Source organism: Schistocerca americana, chromosome X, assembly GCF_021461395.2.
Source record: "Schistocerca americana isolate TAMUIC-IGC-003095 chromosome X, iqSchAmer2.1, whole genome shotgun sequence".
NCBI lineage: Eukaryota > Metazoa > Arthropoda > Insecta > Orthoptera > Acrididae > Schistocerca > Schistocerca americana.
The window spans coordinates 405,663,198-405,685,083 of NC_060130.1; positions in this window are offsets into that span (position 1 = coordinate 405,663,198).

Here is a 21,886-nt window from a genome sequence, read left to right on the forward strand (position 1 = left end):
ACTGTGTGTGTGTGTGTGTGTGTGTGTGTGTGTGTGTGTGTGTATGTGTGTGTATACATTTGAATTACAAAAAACAAAATAAAAAAATTTGCATGGCGCGAGATTCGATCCGGTGACCTTCGGATTACGAACCTGAGCGCTTACCCCTGCGCCACGACGCTGCAGATAATTATTAATCGTAGAGAGTATTTCACCGCAGCGGTTTCTTTTAACTGTCGATTTTCTCGACAACGGCTGAGAAGTGCATCTTGGTGCTTTGCCACATTACACCCCTGGCCATGAGCTTTTATTATGCGCAGTATGAATCGAATCTGAATTTCACAATTGGCGGCCTCCCCTTGTAAGAGGAAACTGCATATGGAGGCAAAAGTAAATCGAAGCCCTCAATTTCTTAAGTATGTAAGCACATACAAAAAATATTTGACAAAATAGTTAAACTAGCAAAACGTACTGGAAATAACGACTTCATTTCAAATGCAAAAAACAAATCAAAAGCTGTTTGGTCTGTTATAAGAAGTGAGGTTGGCAGTGAGGCAGAGAGAAAATGCCCTTCTAAAATAGTGATAAATGGTAGAGCTGTTACAGAACCCAGTGCCATTTGTGAATCATTCAATGACTTTTTCACAAACTGTAACAAATTTGGTGACTGTTCACCACCAAATACAAAGCCCAATATGACAGATAGCAATTGCACATGTTTTAAGTTTTCTCATGTTTCCATCTCAGATGTCATCAAAATCATAATGTCTCTAAAAAATTCAAAATCTGCGGGGTGGGATGAGGTCCCCACTGAAATAATAAAAATAGTCCGTCACAGTATTGCATATCCACTCTCTTTCATAATCAACCAATCATTTGATGAGGGATGTTTCCCAGATCGATTAAAATATGCAGAAGTTCGGCCCATACATAAAAAAGGCAAACAAGATGAATTGGGCAACTATAGGCCAATCTCACTGTTACCAATTTTCTCAAAAATATTTGAAAGAGCTGCATGTGATCAGATTGAATATCACAATTCATCTAACAGCATTATCTTAGGCAATCAATATGGTTTCAGAAAAGGCCGCAGCACAATCCATGCAATAAATGAATTAGTCACAAAAGTCAGCAGATGTCTTGATGTTAGAATGTGTATGTCAGGCATCTTTTGTGACCTGTCCAAAGCCTTCGACACAGTAAATCATGACCTGCTTCTCCAAAAATTGGCACGCTATGGTTTTTAAGGCAAATCTCTTAGCTGGATATCATCATACTTGGCAAACAGAAAACAAAGAGTACTTATTAACATCAACAGCAAGAAATTTCTCTCTGGCTGGAAAAACACTCAATTAGGTGTTCCACAAGGCTCAATATTAGGGCCACTGCTTTTTCTATATTATATTAATCATATGCCATGTCAGGTCCAGTCTGATACTATCCTCTATGCAGATGACTCAACAGCTGTAGTGTGTTGTAAAAATGAGGTAGACCTAATTCGTCATATTGAACAAACACTTGGGGAAGTGGAGGCACGGGTCAAAAACAATAACTTGACATTAAATTTTACAAAAACAGAAATTGTTCATTTTACCACAAAACAATCTGCACAGTCTATAAATGAAATAAGGTATATGGACAAAAAATTAGAGACTGCAGACTGTGTCAAATTCCTTGGCATGTTAGTCAATAAAAACCTGTTATGGAGTCGCCATGTCGACAACATACTGGGTCGACTAAATAGCCTTGTATATATTATGAATATCTTGTATAGTATTACTGATTTGGCTGTAAGAAAAACTGTATATAATGCATATTTTGTTTCAGTCATTAGGTATAGTATAATTTTCTGGGGGTCTGAAAAAACAAATTTACTTAGAGCTTTTAGACTACAAAAAAGAATCATCCGAGCAATGGTGGGAGCAAAACCAAAGCAACACTGCAAACCTTTATTTGTAAAACTGGATCTAATGAACATTCCAAGCATATACATCTATGAAACTCTCACTTTCATGAAAAGAAACCCACAACTTTTTGAGGGCAACTTCTTCTTGCATCAATATGATACTAGACATAGAACGAGCTACATGTTACCTACCCACCGTTTAAAATCATATGAAAAAACCCCATACTATATGGGCATGAAATTTGTAAATAAAATATGGAAAGATATGGATGACCCAAATGTAAAAGGCACCAAAAGAGACCTGGAAAAATATCTGAAAGATAAATGTTACTATAGTGTAGAAGATTTCATGAATGGTAACAATGCATTATAATTGTAATTAAAATACCTCTTTGAAGATGTTACACCATGTATATTATTAGTTTATTGTCTATTTTTAGTATTGTTATATATAGTGTAAAAACTGACAAGACACCTATGTCACAATCTTTGATTGTATAAGGCATGTTATGTGATAATAAAAATTGAATTGAATTGAATTGAATTGAATCAATTATTGATTCAGACCCATTTAAACATCTAGTGTCTTCTGTTACTGTTGCTGTCATATTATAAGATAAGAACAGATTGGTCAGTTTTAAAATTAACATTAAAATCTCCAAGGACAATTGTATTTGTTAATTGCTGTTTGAGTTGATTTAACAACATTTCAAAGATGTGGAGAAAAGAGTAAAATTCCCTGATGGTGATCTATATATGCACACAATAAACATTTTCAGTTTTTTTAACTCACATACACAGTAGTTAAAGTCTTTTTCTATGCATTTTACATTACTATATTTAACTTATTTTGCATCAAGACCTGTCCTAACATATATGCACATACCACCACCCTTACTATTAACTCTACAAAACATACTTATCATCTCAAATTCACAAATAACAGCAGTACATGACTGTGTCTCTTTCAGCCAATGCTTGTTTACACACAAGACTGCAGTTTCTATTAAATAGTCTATTTCACCTAGCCTAAACCCTGCCTAAACCCTGTACATTCTGATAGAAAACCGTTAACTTATTTTTGTTTTTTGATTTTGGTGCACCATTTACCTTACTATTTGTGTGATGCTGCTTGCCAATAAAAAATCCTGGAAATGTTTTGGTGGAGCTGTTTTTCTTCTGAGTCAAAGTTTAATGTTGCCTTCAGATATTTCTTCAGCTGGTGGTTGTGTGGATGGTGTTTCATCTTCTAATGATGTATATTCTTGCAATGAGTTTTGTCAATCTGTAGTAGATTCTGCCGCTGGTGTGAGAGAGGTACCCTGTTCTGTGAACTTTGTTAGCATTGATAAAGGAGCTGAAACTACATCTGTTAAATCTTGACTGTTGACTGGATATACTGTACTAGTAGTGGATTTTGCTGCTGTTGTAGATTTTGCTGGCATTAGTGGAGGAGCTGGAACAACATCAACTATATCTTCTTGCCTGGTTACTGCTTCCAGCATCCAGCTAATTTCTTGGCACAGGAACTTCTTGCCCATTTTATTAAAATGCATGATAGCTCACACTCAAACTCTGATGTGTGGGGTGTATAGCCTAGGAATGGCCGAGAGATGACACATGATATTATATGTAATTACCTCTGGTATGGTGGCTGAAGCAAAAGGCATAACTTCTGTACCAGTTCTGGCCAAGGTATCTCCCACCCATGGTAATAACAGCAAACAGATCTCAACACATTGGAGGAAATATCAAAAACTGTTACAAATACACATCAAGATTGCTAAGAGAGCTCCATGTATCAGCCCAACACAAAGCCAGACCAACTGCATGGTGGAGAAATTTGCATTGTTTAAACAATATGAATATGTTCTCATCTCTGACACAACTGGCCTGATGGCTGTCACAAATGGCACTCTGTGTTTCAAGGAGGAAGCTTCCCACTACAGTCTGTCATAAATCAGCTACACCACTGCAGATAATCACTGTTAACAGTTTAAGTGCTAAGCATGCCCCTGCCATCCACCCTTTCTCTCTGGACCAATCAGAAACAAGCTTCACCTCATCCCCCAACCATCATGCTTTTAAAACTTTTGCTTGTATGTAGATGACTCCATTTCCAGCCAGGCAGCACTCACAGATGGAATGAAGACATATAATTTTAATCATGGTATCCAAACAAAATCAACCTTGCAATATTACTAGCTTGTGGTGATGCTATAAGGTTTGCAATTACAATCCTGCAGGAATAATGACTGTTGATGAGATCTACCAGATCTCTCAGGCAGAATAAAAATACATCTAACTCTCACACTATCAGTGATGCAACATCTCATAAATAGATGCGGAAATAATCTGAATTAAGTATGTCTTCACCACACACAAATGAGACTGAGCAATGGCCACAGGACAGCAAAATAATCTCTTCCTGCATACAAAGTCAACAAATCACAGAGGCCACAGTGCCCCTCCCACAATTTGATAAAAAAAGATGTGAGTTAGAGGAGTGTGGAGTCCACACTTTGTCTGCTAAGAAACAAATTTTCTAAAGACTGTTGCAATGAACCAAATTGTGACCATCACACAGAGCCAGTCTTAGCTGGTGCAGGTTCATGTGCAAAACTTCTCCATGGGACTCTTCCACATCTGTCATTTACTCCTCCCACTCCTCACACTCTCCTGGCCACTCTTCCAATACAAATAGTACACCTCTGCCTTGTTTAAAAAAGACTGTTAAGTTTTGTCGTTGACTTACTACCAATACATTAAAAGACTACTACTACAGCAGACCTGCTGTTGTGATAGGAAAATAATTAATGGGAGAAGGATTCCTAAACGATATGATAATTAAAAAAATCTTAATAATAAAAACTAACTTACCAATGGGAATCCTTAAAATTAAATGAAATTAAAGTTCAAATAACATTCACAGAAATTGTTTAGGATACACTCCTAAATGTATTCATTGCTTTACTGTTCTCTACATTCACATGAAGTTAAATGAATTGTATGTTATCTACTCTAAGCCTTTTTTGCTTTTTGCATTTTATACAAAAAATCTTTTTGAGCAAATTCATTAACAATACTATCAAAATTCATTTTTGAAATCAAGTCATGTTCCCTGACAAAATAGCAAGAGAAGACAGGCATTCTTGCAAGATGCTGTTCCTGAAATTATTCTTGATCAGCTTCAAATATGAAATGCTCCTTCTCTTGCAACACAAATGCTGGAATATGCATTTGCAGTTTCATTTCAGTATTTCCATGTTAACAATAGAGTTTTCACATCCTTTGTCAACATTTCCCTGAACACTTTGATTTCTGTCGAAACATCTGATGCAGCAATGTCTTTTGAACATTCACCATTTATGTTTACACTTAGCTCTTTCTCAAGTTTTTTTATATAGCATTTTCAGTTCTTCATCCTGTATATTTCTTAAATTATCTGCAGAAAAGAGAAAGGTGAATGCTTTGGATTGCTTAGCCAGTTGTCCAAATCATTCTTTCAAACTTTTTAATGTTGCTTCAGTGACAGAGTAGAAAAATTCAATTTTGTATTTCTCCTCTGGAAGTGGTGCCCTGCAACCCAAGTTGTTCTTGAAATTTTTGTTCAATCTATAAATTTTCAGCTACCTCTTCTGCAGTTATCTGCACACTAACAAAACCTCCTTCATGTAAATTCTTAATATACTTCACTAAATTTTCAAGGGATTTAGTTACTACTTTCACATCCACATTTTTGGCCAGAAGTGCCTTACTTGATGTATTAATGGCAAAGAGATTATACCATATGACAATGTCTACAGTAAACTCAAAGTTTTCTAATTTTTTAACAGCAAGCGCGTGTGCTACGCTCTTCGTTTCAGATTAATCAGCACTATTGCTCACCTTTAGAAGTTCATCTCTTACTTCTCTTTTCTGGTACCTTATAGCTTTGACACTCTACACCTGACTTTCCCATTGAGTATCAGAAAGCTTCTTCACTGTTAAAGTTGTTATCTTGTTGAATAATGTTTCTCACCTCTGAATGGATGCACCAAAAACAATGTATATTCTTTGCGTTACACAAAGAATGGTGACTGATTTTGCTATAGATTTTGCCACATCCAGTAACACAAGATTAAGACTATGGCAAGCACATGGCATCTCAAATGCTCTTAAATTAAACTTTAGGATTTGGGCTTGAAAACCACTTGGATGACCTTTCATACTTATGCCATTATCGTAACTGTGACCTGTGCAATCATGAATATCAAGACCTAGTTGATTTAGTTTTGACAGAAGTGTTTCACTCAAAGTTTCTCGTGTTGCTGAGGTGACACTTAGAAAATTGAGAAACTGTCTTTCTACAGTCATTTACAATCCTAACAATCAATGTCATTTATTCATTGTGGTTTGTATCAGGAGTGCAATCAAGTATAACTGAAATATATATACTTCCTTTTACAAAATTAACAATTCTGTCTTTTAATTTGTTAGTAAGCAAATTAATGAATTAATTTTGAATGTTTTTTCCAAGATTATGGTCAAAGTAAGGGGCAGGGGGGGGGGGGGCAAGTGGGACTTTAGGGCAAGTGTGTCTCCTACCCAAAAAAGATTTTTACATGGCAATGTTGGCAGTTTTGTGAACCTTCCACTACCTTGAAGCAGTGGCAACACTGCAAACTGGTGCACAGGAAAACAATTAAACTCTGACTTGCATGGTAACAATGGGCAGTTGACAGCAAGCTTCATGCTGTGACTATGAGTGCATCACACTACAGCTGTACTTATGTGGATTCCTGCTGTGGATACATGTGCTAGGTAAATATAAATCATTATTACATTATAAATATACCTAATTTTAAGATATCTACGTATGATTTTTGTTTGCTAAGGAGGTTGCTCTTGTCTCTCAGATTATACATTACGGGGCAAGAGCATTTACAAGGAGTGAGGCAAGAGTGTGAGAGTAATGCACTTGGCCCACGATTGCTCAGTGTTTAATATTTTTACTTAAAACTTCATTAAATAAAATATTTGTCCTTGAAAAACCTTATTATTTCAGGTGCCTCAATATGGTCCACAATTACGTCAGAAAAAGCAATGGAACTAAATCTTACTCTCAAGAAACATTACAAAACATTACCGCCAAGATAAAAGCTGGAACTCTGACAATAAAAACAGCAAGTAGAATGACCAACATTACTTTGACAACTCTCAAAGATCACTTGAAAGGGAGAAGAGCTCCACTTTTTGTCGAATACCTGACATATCTTCTGAAATTAAAACAAGTATTGCCAATAAACTTTGTACAATGGAAAAATAGGACTTCAGGTTCTCACACAGTGAGGTGCTACACCTTGTGGGAGAATTTGCTGTGAAGACTGGAATAAAAACTCAATTTAAACAGAGCCGATAAATGTCAGAAAGCACCAACATTTTTCTATTAAGAAGTGTAAAAAGTATTGGATCCTTTCATAACTCATGATTATTTTACCCTTCTTGAATCTACTCTTACCAACTTAGAACTTCTTGGTAAACCAGACCAGTTATTCAGTTTAAATGGGTCTAGCTCTTGCTCAGCCTCTTCAAAAACAAAGGTAGTAGGAAGAATTGGCAAACCATCTACAAGAGCAATAAGTGGACCAGGACTAGAAAATACAACTATATTAATGGGTTGTAGTGCTTCTGGGAAAAAGCTTCCCTTTTTAATTGTCTTCAAGGGTAAGAGTATATGGAGCAAACAGATTGTAGCAGAGGGAACTGGTTATCCAAGTACAGCATATGTTGCCACCAAAAATGGGTGGATGGAGAATGATGTTTTCACCAACTATCTAAAAAAACCTTCATACCAAATGTAGGGGATAAAAGATCAGTTCTTCTAATTTACAATGGTCATTCCACCCATATTACCATAAAGGTGGCTCAGTTAAGCAATTCAAGAGCAGATGATGATTTTAAAGCTACCTCGACACACAGCTCATCTGTTACAGCCCCTTGACATATCTGTGTTTCAGTCTCTTAAAAATGCTTGGGATGCCAAATTAGTCAAATGGCAGAGAGAGCACACAGGAATGAAAATTCCTAAGAAGATGTTTTCCGAATTAATTGGACAGGTGTGGTTAGAAAGCAGTGCAGATATAATCAAAAGTGGCTTCAGATAAGCTAGCATAATGTCTTTCAACAGTAAAGTAATTCCCGAGGAACGTTATAACCCAGCTTCCTTGCAAACATGGAGAAAAGTATCAGAGGTTTAATCCATAGATCACACAATTGAGGGGAAGGTAAATTTGGAGTCAGAGGCTTTGAAGTCTTGTAAGCAGCTACCATTGGCCCTTATAAGGTACCTGTAAATGCAGAAGCTGAAATCTGCAACCCGAATCCATCTACACGTAAAGCAGCAGTACAAATTTCATTTGAATCCATTATTTTGAAAAAAATGTTAAGAAAAAACCAACTGAACTTCAGACCATTAAAAGTTCAAAGAGGGTTTGTGTTGGAGCAGAAATTATTACCAGCAAAGAGGTATCCAGTGTCTTAAAGAAAAGGATGAAAAGAAACCAGGAAAAAAGGAAACATGTCAAGCTGAATTCAGTTCAACATCTGATGAAGATGAAGATGATGTCAATTATGAAGATGAAGAAGACATTGCCTGCAATATTTTAGAGGCATTTGAAAATGAAGAAGACATTATTGGTCATCTTCCTAAGCAAGTGAAAGATGTGGATGTGAATGACGGTGTTGGTGAAATTTTGCAGGAAGAAAACAAAAAAGAAATTTATAGGTCAGGTCTCTGATATTTCTAATGACAAAATTTCTGTGAAGTTCACCAGAAAGAGGTCATTCCTGAAAAAGAAATCAGTATTTATATTCTCACCTGTTAAAGGTTTGTCTGTTCTTCTCAAAAGTGGCATTGTATCTGTTTTACCCATCCCAAACATAGGTCATAGAGGTGAAACGAGTTTTAATGTGTCTTTCAGTAATTACAATATCCAATAAGAATAAGTCCATGTATTTATTTCTACATTTTTATTAACTCATCTTGTCGTTTTGAAACGTTGCTTGAGATAAATAAAGAGTCTTATAAAACATGCATTGGCTGTTTGTTAACAAAAACATACACCCGACCTGCATTATCCATGACATTCGTGTCAAATCAAAATCAAAGATCAAAGAAAGGTTGCAGTAAGATGCTCTTGCCCTCTCATGTCTCACATGGATATTTTATGACAACTACCATGCGAAGTTGCACTTGCCTTTCTATGGGGGACAAGTACGTTTTGAGTGACAACCATCTTTTAAAAAAATGCAGAAAATTTTATCATCCAATCATGTCACCTGTATCCATAAAATCTAACTCAACATATTTCAAAGGGCATGAAAAAACTATTACAGTCTTCCAAATTGCTAAATTAAACAGTTATAAATGTACTTAAAGCTCTACATATTCATTTTGGGGGTGCACTTGCTGCACGTTACCTTCTGAATTTCTTGAATATTTACCTGCCTTAAATGTTCCTGTAAAACAGGGTCAAATTCTACTATAATTTCAGTCAAACCAAGAAAATAACCATTTTTATCTTGATAGAGCTTTTCACTGATTCTTCTTAAGGCCATATTAAGCTGAGCCAGGTGCCTGACAGAGAGTGTAATTTTTTTTAGTACCTGATGCCAATGTTTCTTCTCTTTTTCTAGTAGTTCAAGGTCAATTCAATCAATACCACTTTTTTTCAACCTTACCTCACATTCTGTTCATTCTTTTGTCCACTCTATGTGGTTAAATGATTGTTCTTACTCTTCAATCTCATTTCCTAAATGAAACCAATCACAGAGTCTGTCACTTGACAGCTTGTTTGAGGGAGATCCAAAAAGTTTACAACAATAACAAAAAAAAAAAAAAAAAGAAACACATTTTGAATAGACAAGCCATTTTCAACCTCTTTTTTCTCCATTGGGTAAAGTTCGTACACATAAGTTAGTTAAAAATTTTCTTCGGTTCTCATTTAAAGGATAATCAAAATTTACAATTTTAATAGGGTCTTTCTGTACATTTTCATCTATCATGAAGGAAGTAACATATTAGACCAAGATCTTGGGTCCAGATTTGTGGTTATTTCATGATCACTACTAGTGGGCCTACCTGAATGTCAAAACTTCATTTTCGTTTTTATCTAAAGTACCACATGGTGAGAGGCTACTGTCAATACCATCACCATTTAAGCATACATCAGTTTTATTCTTGATTTGAGAAGATGTTGGTCAAAGAAACTTTCCAAAAGCGCCTTTTTGTGAGTTCAAAAACAGTTCAGAATGTAGATTTTTCTTGTTCTTTTGAGCAGCTAAGTTGTATTTCCTAAATCTGTGCCTCTCATCAAACATTTCCCTGTTGGAACTAAACCTCACAGCATAGGGCAAAGACTATATCTTAACACAAAATGCACACACAACACATGAAATTATATGAACTGGAAATGTACATTTCAACTCACAACAATGAACAAATTATTAGATGTTTAGGACAGGTGGTAGGAACAGAGCATCAAGTGACATTACACTGAGTGAACTATCCAAAAATTACCTCGAGCAATTAAACAGAGAACCGACTCATGGAGATAACATCTTGGACCTACTGATAACAAACAGACCCAAATTTTCAACTCTGTAAGCGCAGAACAGGGAATCAATGATTATAAGGCCGTTGCAACATCCCTGAATATGGAAGTAAATAGGAATATAAAACAAAGGGAGAAAGGTTTATCTGTTTAGCAAGAGTAATAGGAGGCAGATTTCAGACTACCTAACAGATCAAAATGAAAATTTCTGTTCTGACACTGACAATGTTGAGCGTTTATGGAAAAAGTTCAAGGCAATCGTAAAATGTGTTTTAGACAGGTAGGTTCCGAGTAAAGCTGTCAGGGATGGGAAAAACCCACCATGGTTCAACAACAAAGTTAGGAAACTACTGCAAAAGCAAAGAGAGCTTCACTGCAAATTTAAACGCAGCCAAAACTTCTCAGACAAACAGAAGCTAAACGATGTCAAAGTTAGCATAAGGAGGGCTATGTGTGAAGCATTCAGTGAATTTGAAGGTAAAATTCTATGTACCGACTTGACAGAAAATCCTAGGAAGTTCTGGTCTTATGTTAAATCAGTAATCAGATCGAAACAGCATATCCAGACACTCTGGGATGATGATGGCATTGAAATAAAGGATGACACGTGTAAAGCTGTAATACTAAACACCTTTTTCCAAAGCTGTTTCACCTAGGAAGACCGCACTGCACTTCCTTCTCTAAATCCTCACACAAATGGAAAAATGGCTGACATCGAAATAAGTGTCCAAGGAATAGAAAAGCAACTGAAATCACTCAACAGAGGAGAGTCCACTGGACCTGACGGGACACCAATTTGATTCTACACAGAGTATGCGAAAGAACTTGCCCCCCTTCTAACAGCCGCGTACCGCAAGTCTCTAGAGGAACGGAAGGTTCCAAATGATTGGAAAAGAGCACAGGTAGTCGTCGAGCAGATGTGCAAAACTGTAGGCCTATATCTCTGACATCGATCTGTTGTAGAATTTTAGAACACATTTTTTGCTCGCGTATCATGTCATTTCTGGAAACCCAGAATCTACTCTGTAGGAATCAACATGACGTTCGATACAGTTCCACACTGTCGCTTGATAAACAAAGTAAGAGGCTATGGAATATGAGACCAGCTGTGTGGCTGGATTGAAGAGTTTCTAGCAAACAGAACACAGCATGTTCTCAATGGAGAGACGTCTACAGATGTTAAAGTAAGCTCTGGCATGCCACAGGAGAGTGTTATGGGACCATTGCTTTTCGAAATATATATAAATGACCTAGTAGATAGTGTCAGAAGTTCCATGCGGCTTTTTGCGGATGATGCTGTAGCATACAGAGAAGTTGCAGCATTAGAAAATTGCAGCAAAATGCAGGAAGATCTGCAGCAGATAGGCACTTGGTGCAGGGAGTGGCAACTGACCCTTAACAAATGTAATGTATTGCAAATACATAGAAAGAAGGATCCTTTATTGTATGATAATATGATAGTGGAACAAACACTGGTAGCAGTTACTTCTGTAAAATATCTGGGATTTGAAGTGGAATGATCATATAAAATTAATTTTTGGTAAGGCGGGTGCCAGGTTGAGATTCATTGGGAGAGTGCTTAGAAAATGTAGTCCATCAACAAAGGAGGTGGCTTACAAAACACTCGTTCGACCTATACTTGAGTATTGCTCATCAGTGTGGGATCCGTACCAGGTCGGGTTGACAAAGGAGAGAGAGAAGATCCAAAGAAGAGCAGCGCATTTCGTCACAGGGTTATTTGGTAAGTGTGATAGCATTACAGGGATGTTTAGCGAACCCAAGTGGCAGACTCTGCAAGAAACGTGCTCTGCATCACGGTGTAGCTTGCTGTCCAGGTTTCGAGAGGGTGCGTTTCTGGATGAGGTATCGAATATATTGCTTCCCCCTACTTATACCTCCCGAGGAGATCACGAATGTAAAATTAGAGAGATTCGAGTGCGCACGGAGGCTTTCCGGCAGTCGTTCTTCCTGTGAACCATACCCGACTGGAACAGGAAAGGGAGGTAATGACAGTGGCATGTAAAGTGCCCTCCGCCACACACCGTTAGGTGGCTTGCGGAGTATAAATGTAGATGTAGATGTAGATTGTTCTGTGACTGAGTGACTGATGAATGTACTGCTTGATTGTTAGCCACAACAATGAGTTGCAATGGCATGGAGATGCTGTGTGAGAGTGTGTGTGTGTGTGTGTGTGTGTGTGTGTGTGTGTGTGTGTGTGAGTGAGAGAGAGAGAGAGAGAGCGAGAGAGAGAGAGAGAGAGAGAGAGAGAGAGAGAGAGAGAGAGAATGAACTGCGTATCTCGTAATTTATGGATTATCAATATCCATGAGTTAACAATAGATACTGCTATTGTGCATTCCTGCCATAATTGTTGGTTCCCTCAACTCTGATAAAGCAATAATTTTTTGTGATGTACATAATTAGCCATTTCACATTGGATGTGCACTTCAGTTACATTACAGTCATACTAAATTTAAAAGTTGTTTCAGAAACACCTTAATTTATTTTTTCAATTTATCTGTAATACCAACATTTCAGATGATAGTTTTAAAACTGACTTAATTCTTTGCATGGGTACCTTGAAGTGCAGGGGTGCAGGGCCCTGTGTGGATACACCATTGGATACACCATCTGCAAATGCCTAAGGACCACCATGAAGATATACACAATGAATGCTAGGGAAAAAAAAGGCTGCATATACCTGATACTACCACAGACACTACTACCACAGACACTACCATAATTATGATGAGATACTGCACACCTCAGTTGGCACAATCGAGACAGGAATTGTGGCACCAACACTGACACTGTGAGCCTGCACCAACCCTGGGAATAGTGACCAGATTGTGGCTGTTCATCCATATAGGCAGCCACCAGTCCTTGGGAAGAGCCATTGCATTGGCTCCAGGTAACTATAGGAAAAATGGCCCACTACACTGGAAAATGGAGGTTAACCCCTCCTGTGTATTGCTAGGAGTAAGGGCCAAGAAATACCTTTCCCCTTGCCCACGATCGGAGTGTCTAGATGACTGAGACCCCCCTGTGACTATTAAAATGAAACAGAAGCTGAGCAGTGCCCCTACACTGCAAGCAGCATCTCTCTAATTGCAAGAAGCCCAACACTTTACAGCCAGTGAAAGCCATATGAATAAATTAACACTTTATGATTATTTTTATCATATGTGTGTGAGCTGAGGGATTTACCCATATAGTCTTATTAACCCTTAACTCATGAGGTGTGGTCTCTCAGACCAGGCAAAAATTTTTGATCTCGCTCCCCAAGGCCATTTGTGGTGGAATGCTTCTATACTCCCTGTACCCTCCTTAAATTGCCAAGACTACAATGTTTTGTTGTCACTTGCATTATTGCCTTCAGTGTTTATTGTTGACATGTGTATTGATAGGTGTTGGAGTCTCCTAGACTGTGCCTCATGAACTACGTATCTGTTTCCTTCAGTACAGTACCGTATAGCTCAAAATGTGTTCACATGAATGTGCCAGTTTCAACTTTCCTGAGTTTGATGAAATTGTTAGTCGGTATATGGAGTGTCAGTGATATGGATGAAGAAATAAACAAAAAAGATGATTTTAAATTAGACAGTGATCACAGGTCTGCTATCAAACAAGAGTATCATTCAGAGGAAGAACTTCAGGAAAGTTGTGATGGGGATCTGTCTGTTTCTTCAATGAAATACTTAAAGTGTCTGTTAAAATTGAATGTGTTCTGAGTGTTGATAAGAAATATGTCGTTCCCAGCAATGAATGTCAATTTGACAGACTTTCTTTTTGTACCTACCGGGTGGAATTTTTATGCACAAATTTAAGCCTTGGAATTTAAATTTATTTAGAAATTTATTTGCTACAGAGATTATATAGTTTGTCAGACTCTAAAATTCAGCACCCTAACAGTTCATTTACGCGTACTACTTAAAAGGACCACACAAAATTATGTGCCTTTGTGTGATAATTAATAAAATGGTACAGGCTTTGTTTATTGCAATAAAGTTAAGTAGGAGCATTTAAACAGCACTTAAACAATTGTAAAAATAAATGTTATATAGAATAAATTAAACATTTCATGTGATTTTTGCCTTAATTCTCAGTTTAAACATAGGGGTCCCAGAGTCCTCAACTCATGGTATGCATTACAGAAAAGTCACCTCGCTAGTTAAGGATTAACAAAAATGCTTTATTTAGTACAAATATAAACCTTATCCTATTTGTTACAATAAAATCTCAGGTGTAAAGCGTTGTGTGTTAAAATTTTACCACCAATTCGTCTCTCTCCTGGTTCACCTGTATTGTTAGAGCTCTGAATAAAAGCCATCTATAGCATAGTCATTGATGATGAAGTGCAAATCAGCTAATATTGAAGTCAAGTTCAGAACCCTATACTTCTGACGAATGGTAACAGAATCTTCAGGTACTTATGACTTCCAACTAGCATTTATTGGATGGAGAATTCCACAGCATTCAGAGAAAAATAACATTGTCATTTCCTCACACGCACAGAACTATTGTATCAGAATTTTGTCTTGTCTCTCTACTAAAACTAGACAGGGAAGAGGTGTTTTTGTGGTAAAATCTTAACATCCAACACTTTACAGGTGATTATTTTATTGTAACTGCTTTAACTACTAATTATGTATGTGTTCTGCTTCATAGCTCATGCATGAAGTCTGCACCTGGCCTGCCAATATGGCAGCAGCTGTGTGCACAGCCTGTGAGCCGCGCACCCTGTTGGAACTAATGAATGTATACTCCAAAGTGCAAGGCTCTGCCAGCCTCTTCTGTATAGCTAATTGCACTATTTGGGCAATAAGTTACAGTTTTCTTGGGTTAGAACACTTTTTGGCAATGAGCACAGTATTCAACTTCACTTGTTCCATTTCAGTCATTACTCTGTTGCGTTTAATTTTCATGGAGGCAGTGCTGAATTCTCTTCTCAAGCAACAACAGTATAATGACTACACTGACACAACCTGTGGCCCTGCCAACAACATACCTGATGCTATTTGCTGGATATGATGATGCAGCAGAAGACTGTGATGTTTACTACACATACCTGCTGCAACATTTCCATGCATTTGGAGTAACAGACATAAACTTGTGCTAGGCCCTCTTTTTGATGAGGATTTCACCTCATGGGTATCAATTGTTGTGTCAGCTTGCCCTCTTACAAGAACCTTCAAGTTATTATTTCAATTATATGTGTGAATTACTTTCTACCTATCACTATCAACACACTCACATTATTGCCACTCATGCAGAGTTTTACTGTTCACAAAAGCAGCCAAACCTGTTATGCAGGGCATGGGCAGCAGAACTACATACACTTAGCCATGGTTGTAATTTTGTGACAAATGTTCATAAGCAATCTTATGCCAATCAAATGGTTCATGATGGAATCATACATTTTGCTCCTGATAGAAAATACAAGATCAAGCTCTACAATGTAAAAATCATAATCTTATGAAAGTGTAGAACACAGCTCAGTCTTTTGAAGTTACATGGGCTGCAGGTAGACAGATAGAAGCCTGGCCTGAAGTTCCAGAAATCAGTTCCTCTCATCCCTCCCAGCCTTCAGTCAGTTCACAAGGGAATGTAGACACTCTTGCAGCAATACAGTAGACATCTCAGTGTCATATAGATAATCGACGTTCACGAAAACAGCAGTCCGCATCACAACAGCAACAGCCTAATGCTCCACTGCTTTCATGGCCCTATACTGTTTCATTCAACATGAATGGATTGCATGTCCCAAGTGCTGGGCAATGTGTAGTAGTGCCATGAGGAAGGGCACATTGCTTCTATATGTAACTCCTTTTCCAACTTGAGTGAGGATGAAAAGATCATGGATGTGAACAGTGTGTCAGCAGTGATGCTTCTCAAAGCAAGCAATATACTGCAGTGTATGTGTTTAACAAATCACTGAGAGTGCAAGTGGACATGGGTGCAGAGCAATTTTGATGAATTCTCAGACTTATGTGACTTGGGTTCTTCCCCTCTGACTCTGTTGACATGGAGGCTGGTGAGTTATAACAAACAACAGTTCCCCATTCTTGGACAGTTTTCTGCACATGTGACTTACAAGGCTGTGGTTCATTTATTAACATTTATAGTTGTGGACAATGCTTACAGTGAAAATATGTTTGGTTTGGATGCTTTTAATCTGTTTGGATTCTAAATCAATGATGAATTGCATTTGGTTTCTGATCAGGTTCCATATCAACAGTTAGAAGTTTGCTGTATTGAATTTCCCTCTTTATTTTCTTCAGGAGTTGGTTGTGCAACAGAATTTCCAGCTCATATTACAATGAAACTGTCTGCCTGCCCCCAGTTAAAAAACTGGAGGCAGGCAGACAGTTTCATTGTAAGGCCCACCCAGTACTGGTAACTTTACAGGATGAAAGAAATAAAGGCAGAATTGTATCATCTTCAATCCCTTGATGTTATTCAACCAGTTTCTTCCATTGAATAATCAGCACCTCTGGTGATAGTCAAAAAACCTACCTATAAATTATGTCTCTGCTGTGATTTTTAAAAATCTATTAACACACAATCAATCATTGATACATATCCTTAGCCATGCCTTGATAATCTGCTATCAAAATAATCAGGGGCCATTATTTTTCAAAGATTGACTAGGCAGAGGTATATTTACAGCTGCTGCTTGATGAAGAATCCAAATGCCTTCTAGTTATCAATACCCCATTTGTGGTTTAATGTCCTTGGAGGTAGCACTTAAATCTCTTGTCGAACAACAGTAGGCACCGGTAGGCACTATTTCCAGTTTAACTGCTATCAAGAAGACTGTTTGGATAAATCCAGCAGCTAATAGACATGTAATAAAAGTAACTGTAATGTGTTTTTTTATACATAAAGGTCTTTCTGGCTGTGCAGTGCTGCCAATTGGTGACACACAACAAAGCTTATCAAGCACAGGCTTCTTGGGATTAGAGGTATGTCACTCACATTCTGTGGGTGCTGCTAAGCTTCTGTTTCAGTTAAGCAGTTGTGGGGATGGTCTCTGTCTTTTGGACACTCCAATAACGGGAGGCATAGTGGGGTGGGGTGTGAGGTGGTGGTGGTGGTGGTGGGGTGGGGTGGGGGGGCAGTAGGGGGAGGAGGAGGAAGTAATTGGTCATTACTGCTAGTGCCACACACAGGTTGGGAATTCCCTCCATTTATTAGTTTACATAAGCTGTTTCTCTCGCAGTTACATTTATCCAATGAGATGGCTCTTCCCTGGAACTGGGGGCTGCACATACGGTTAGGTGATGGACAGCTGCAACCTGGTCACTATTCCCATGGCTGCTTACAAACTTACAGTGTCAGCTTCAGTGCCATGGTCCCTTGGTTGGTAGTGCTGACTGAGATGTGCTGCAGCTCTTCATAAATATGATGGTGTTTGTACTGTTACCAGGTACGTGTAGCTACCTTTTTTTTTTTTTTTTTTTTTTTTTTTTTTTTTTTTTTTTTTTTTTTTTTTTTTTTTTCAGCAGACATTGTGCGTGTGTTGTTCACAATTTGTGACAACATGGTGGTAGGTTCATTGCAACTGAGTCTTTGGAGGGCTGGTTTATTGGAAAACAATGTGCAAACTCTACACTTCTCTAAACTTACTTTTGTTTTCTAATCATATAGTGAGAGGTGTCTTTTGATCTCTGTGAGTTTTTAACTTTGGCTGTGGGGAGAGTTTATTTTTGCTGCACCATGGCTGTTGCTCAGTCACTTTTGTGTGTGGTGAGGAAGTATGTACTTAGGGTTATTTCCACATTTATTTACAAACCTTATAGTGATATTGCAACACTAATAGTGTGAGAGTTAAAGGTTTTTTCTTTTAATTCTGCCTGAGAGTCCTGGTGGATCTTCTCAACCATCAGTGTTGCTGCAGGATTGTAATTATGAGTCTTATAACATCACCACAAACTAATAATATTTCAGGGTTTATTTTGTTTAGAGATTGTGATTATAATTACATGTCTTCATTTCACCTGGGAGTCCTACCTGGCTGAAAATGGGGTTGTCTGGCATAATTGCTGGTTTTAAATGTACGGTAACAGAGGTTCAGGGTAAGGTTGGAAAGATGGAGGGGAGGGACATGTTGAGCACTTAAACTGTTAACAATACTTATCACCAAAGGTGAATGACTTAGTGCGATTTGTACAGCCATCTGGTCAGTTACACCAGAGATGATTACAAATACAGACTGTTTACATAATGCAAATTTCTCTACCATACCTGTGGAGATGATCTGGCTTAGTGTTGGGCTGACATGTGGAGCTCTCTTGGTAAATGAGTTGTGTATTTGTAGTAGTTTTTGATATTTCCACTGACATGTTGGGACCTGTTTGCCATTAGTACCACAGATCAGAGATCCCTGCACCTAAACCGACATAGCAGGTGTGCCTTGTGCATCACCCACCAAGCCAGAGATGATTACACCTACATCTATAATTGTGTGTCCTCTCTTGGCCGTCGTTATCACAACGTTCTTGGCTACACCCCACAGTTTGAGGGGAGTGCTGTCCTGCTTTTTGTGGGGAGTGATTGTAGTTACTTGTCACCTCTGCACAGCATATTTTGTATTGCTTTGCTATTCATACAGTATCTTTGGTTAGAAGCATTAGAATTTTACTATGATGTTACACAATCTAGTAATGTAGTGGTTGTTTAACAGGGGTTTATTTATTTATTTTTATTTATTTATTTATTTATTTATTCATCCGTGGAACAATAAATTTTGTATGGATGTCGTCAGATTACAACACATGAGCACACATTTACATTTACAATTAAACAGGTTTCTCATATTTTGTGTAGTTTTTATAACTAGTCATACACATATTTATAATTACATAATATTTTGGTGATAATGTCATATGTTGCTAATAATCTACATCTATGTTAAATATTCTTTTACAGTATAGCAACTTTTACTTACTAAAAAGGTTTTAAGCTTTTGTCTGAAAGTGAGGGGCTCATTTATTTCTTTAATTTCTTGTGGTAATTTGTTGTACAGTTTTATCCCATTGAAAAATATACTTTTCTGCGTCTTTGCCTTGTTCTTTCTATCTAGATGGAGGTGGTGACAAGCTCTTGTTTCATGGTCATGTATTAGGCTGTTTGTGTTGTACATGTTGAGATTTTTCTTAATGAACATTATGTTCTGAAAGATATACTCACAAGAAACAGTTAGAATTCCTAGCTTTCTAAATAGTTCTAGACAGTGGGCCCTGTTGTTGCTATTTGTTATTATCCTTATGGCTCTTTTTTGTACTTTGAACACAGTTTGTATGTTACTGGCACTTTTTCCCCAAAACATGATCCCATAGCTGAGGACTGAGTGTAGATATCCGTAATATGTTATTTTAAGACAGGTATTATTGCATACCGGTGCAAGGATTCTAAGAGCATAGCATGCTGTGGATAATTTCTTTGCCAAAATGTTGACATGGTTTGTCTGTTTCAGTTGGCTGTCTACATTCATCCCTAAGAATTTGGTACTTGTTACACATTCTAATTCATTATTATTAACTTTTATTCTAGTGGCATTGTGTTTTTTGTTCAATTGGAAGTTAATATAGTTAGTTTTCTTTACATTTAGGGTTACTTTATTTTTTAATGACCAGTTGTGGACATCATTGAGAGCCTCGTTTGCTCTTTCTGACAGTTGTGCTGGATTTTCACCTGTTATTACTATGTTGCTGTCATCAGCAAAAAGTATTTTTTCGCCATGTCTGATACTTTGTGGGAAGTCGTTAATGTATATAAGAAACAATATTGGGCCTAATACACTTCCCTGTGGGACGCCTATATTCACATTTTCTGGGTCAGACAGGTGTTTTATAAGGGAATTGTTTGAAACTTGTGATATCTCAACTCGTTGAACTCTGTTTTCCAAGTATGATTTGAACCACTTCTTTGTCACACGTCTTATTCCTATTTGCCCTAATTTATGAAGTAAGATTTTGTGGTCAACTGTATCAAAGGCCTTGGACAAGTCTAAAAAGATACCACTTACATTTTCACCTTTGTCCAGTGCTTCTAAAATTACTTTAGTGAACTGTGCTATAGCATATTGTGTGCTTTTTCCGGGCCTAAAACCAAATTGGTCATTGGAAAGAAGATTATATTTATTCAGGTAATTTAGCAGTCCCTTTTTGACTAGTATTTCTATTATTTTAGAAATGATAGACAGTATAGAGATCGGCCTGTAGTTCTCTACATTTTTCACATCTCCATTTTTAAGGATAGGTGTAACTTTTGCTTGTTTTAGGTACTCCGGAAAGTATCCAGATTCGAAAGATTCATTAATTATGTCTGTTAATGGGCCCTTTATGGAGTCTATACAATCTTTAATTACGCAGACTGGGATTTCATCAAGTCCTACTGAAGTTTTATTTTTTAGTTGGTGTACTACTAGTGCCACTTCCCTTTCTGTAGTTGGCAAGAGCACCATTCAGTTTGTTGGCCGGTTCTGAGTAGGTAAATCATACGTATCTGGAAATTTCTGCTGTAATTTTTTTGCAATACTACTGAAATATGAGTTTACAAAATCAGCTAATTTTTTAGGGTTACCTACTGGTACATCTTTGTTTTTAATATGTGAATTGAGGTCTTTTTTAGCAGAGTTAGATGTTTCCTGTTTGACGATGTTCCAGGCTGCTTTGCTCGTGTTTTCAGCTTCAAGTAATATTTTGTTGTTTGAAAGTTTTTTTACGGCTAGCAACACCTTTCTGTAAATTTTCCTGTGCTTTTTGTAGGATTGCAGAACTTCTGGGTTAGATTGATTATTTTTTATGGTGTTGAGATATCTAAGAGTTTCTGAGGATTTTTTGATACCTGTAGTCACCCACTGATTTCTCTTTGTAGTTTTAATTTGATAAAGAGTTTTGGGAAACATCTCTTCAAATCTGAGTTTAAAAATTGACGTGAACTTGATAAATTTCTGATTTGCGTTGGTTTCTTCATAGACTTCCCTCCAATCTTCATATGCTAGCTAGGATTTAAACTGATGCAGGGCTGATTTGGAAAACATTCTTTTGTATGTACAAAGTTTAGGAGGAGTTTTTACATGAATGTTAGTTTTTAAGATCTGGCAGAGGTGGTCTGCTAGGCCCAGGTTTTGGACAACAATATGACATTTTTTACTATCAATATCTGTAGCTACATGATCTATAGATGAGGAGGATTCTTTCATTATTCTAGTTGGACAATTAACAAGGGAGGATATTCCATAACAGCTTAGAATATTCACATATATGTTGCTAGCCTTATCAGGCTTCATCATATTAATGTTTAAGTCACCACAGATAATTACATTTGCTTTTGGTCCAGAAACCTTGTCTAAGCTTTGATTCAGTTTTGAGAAGAATATATCAATGTCTCCACTAGGAGA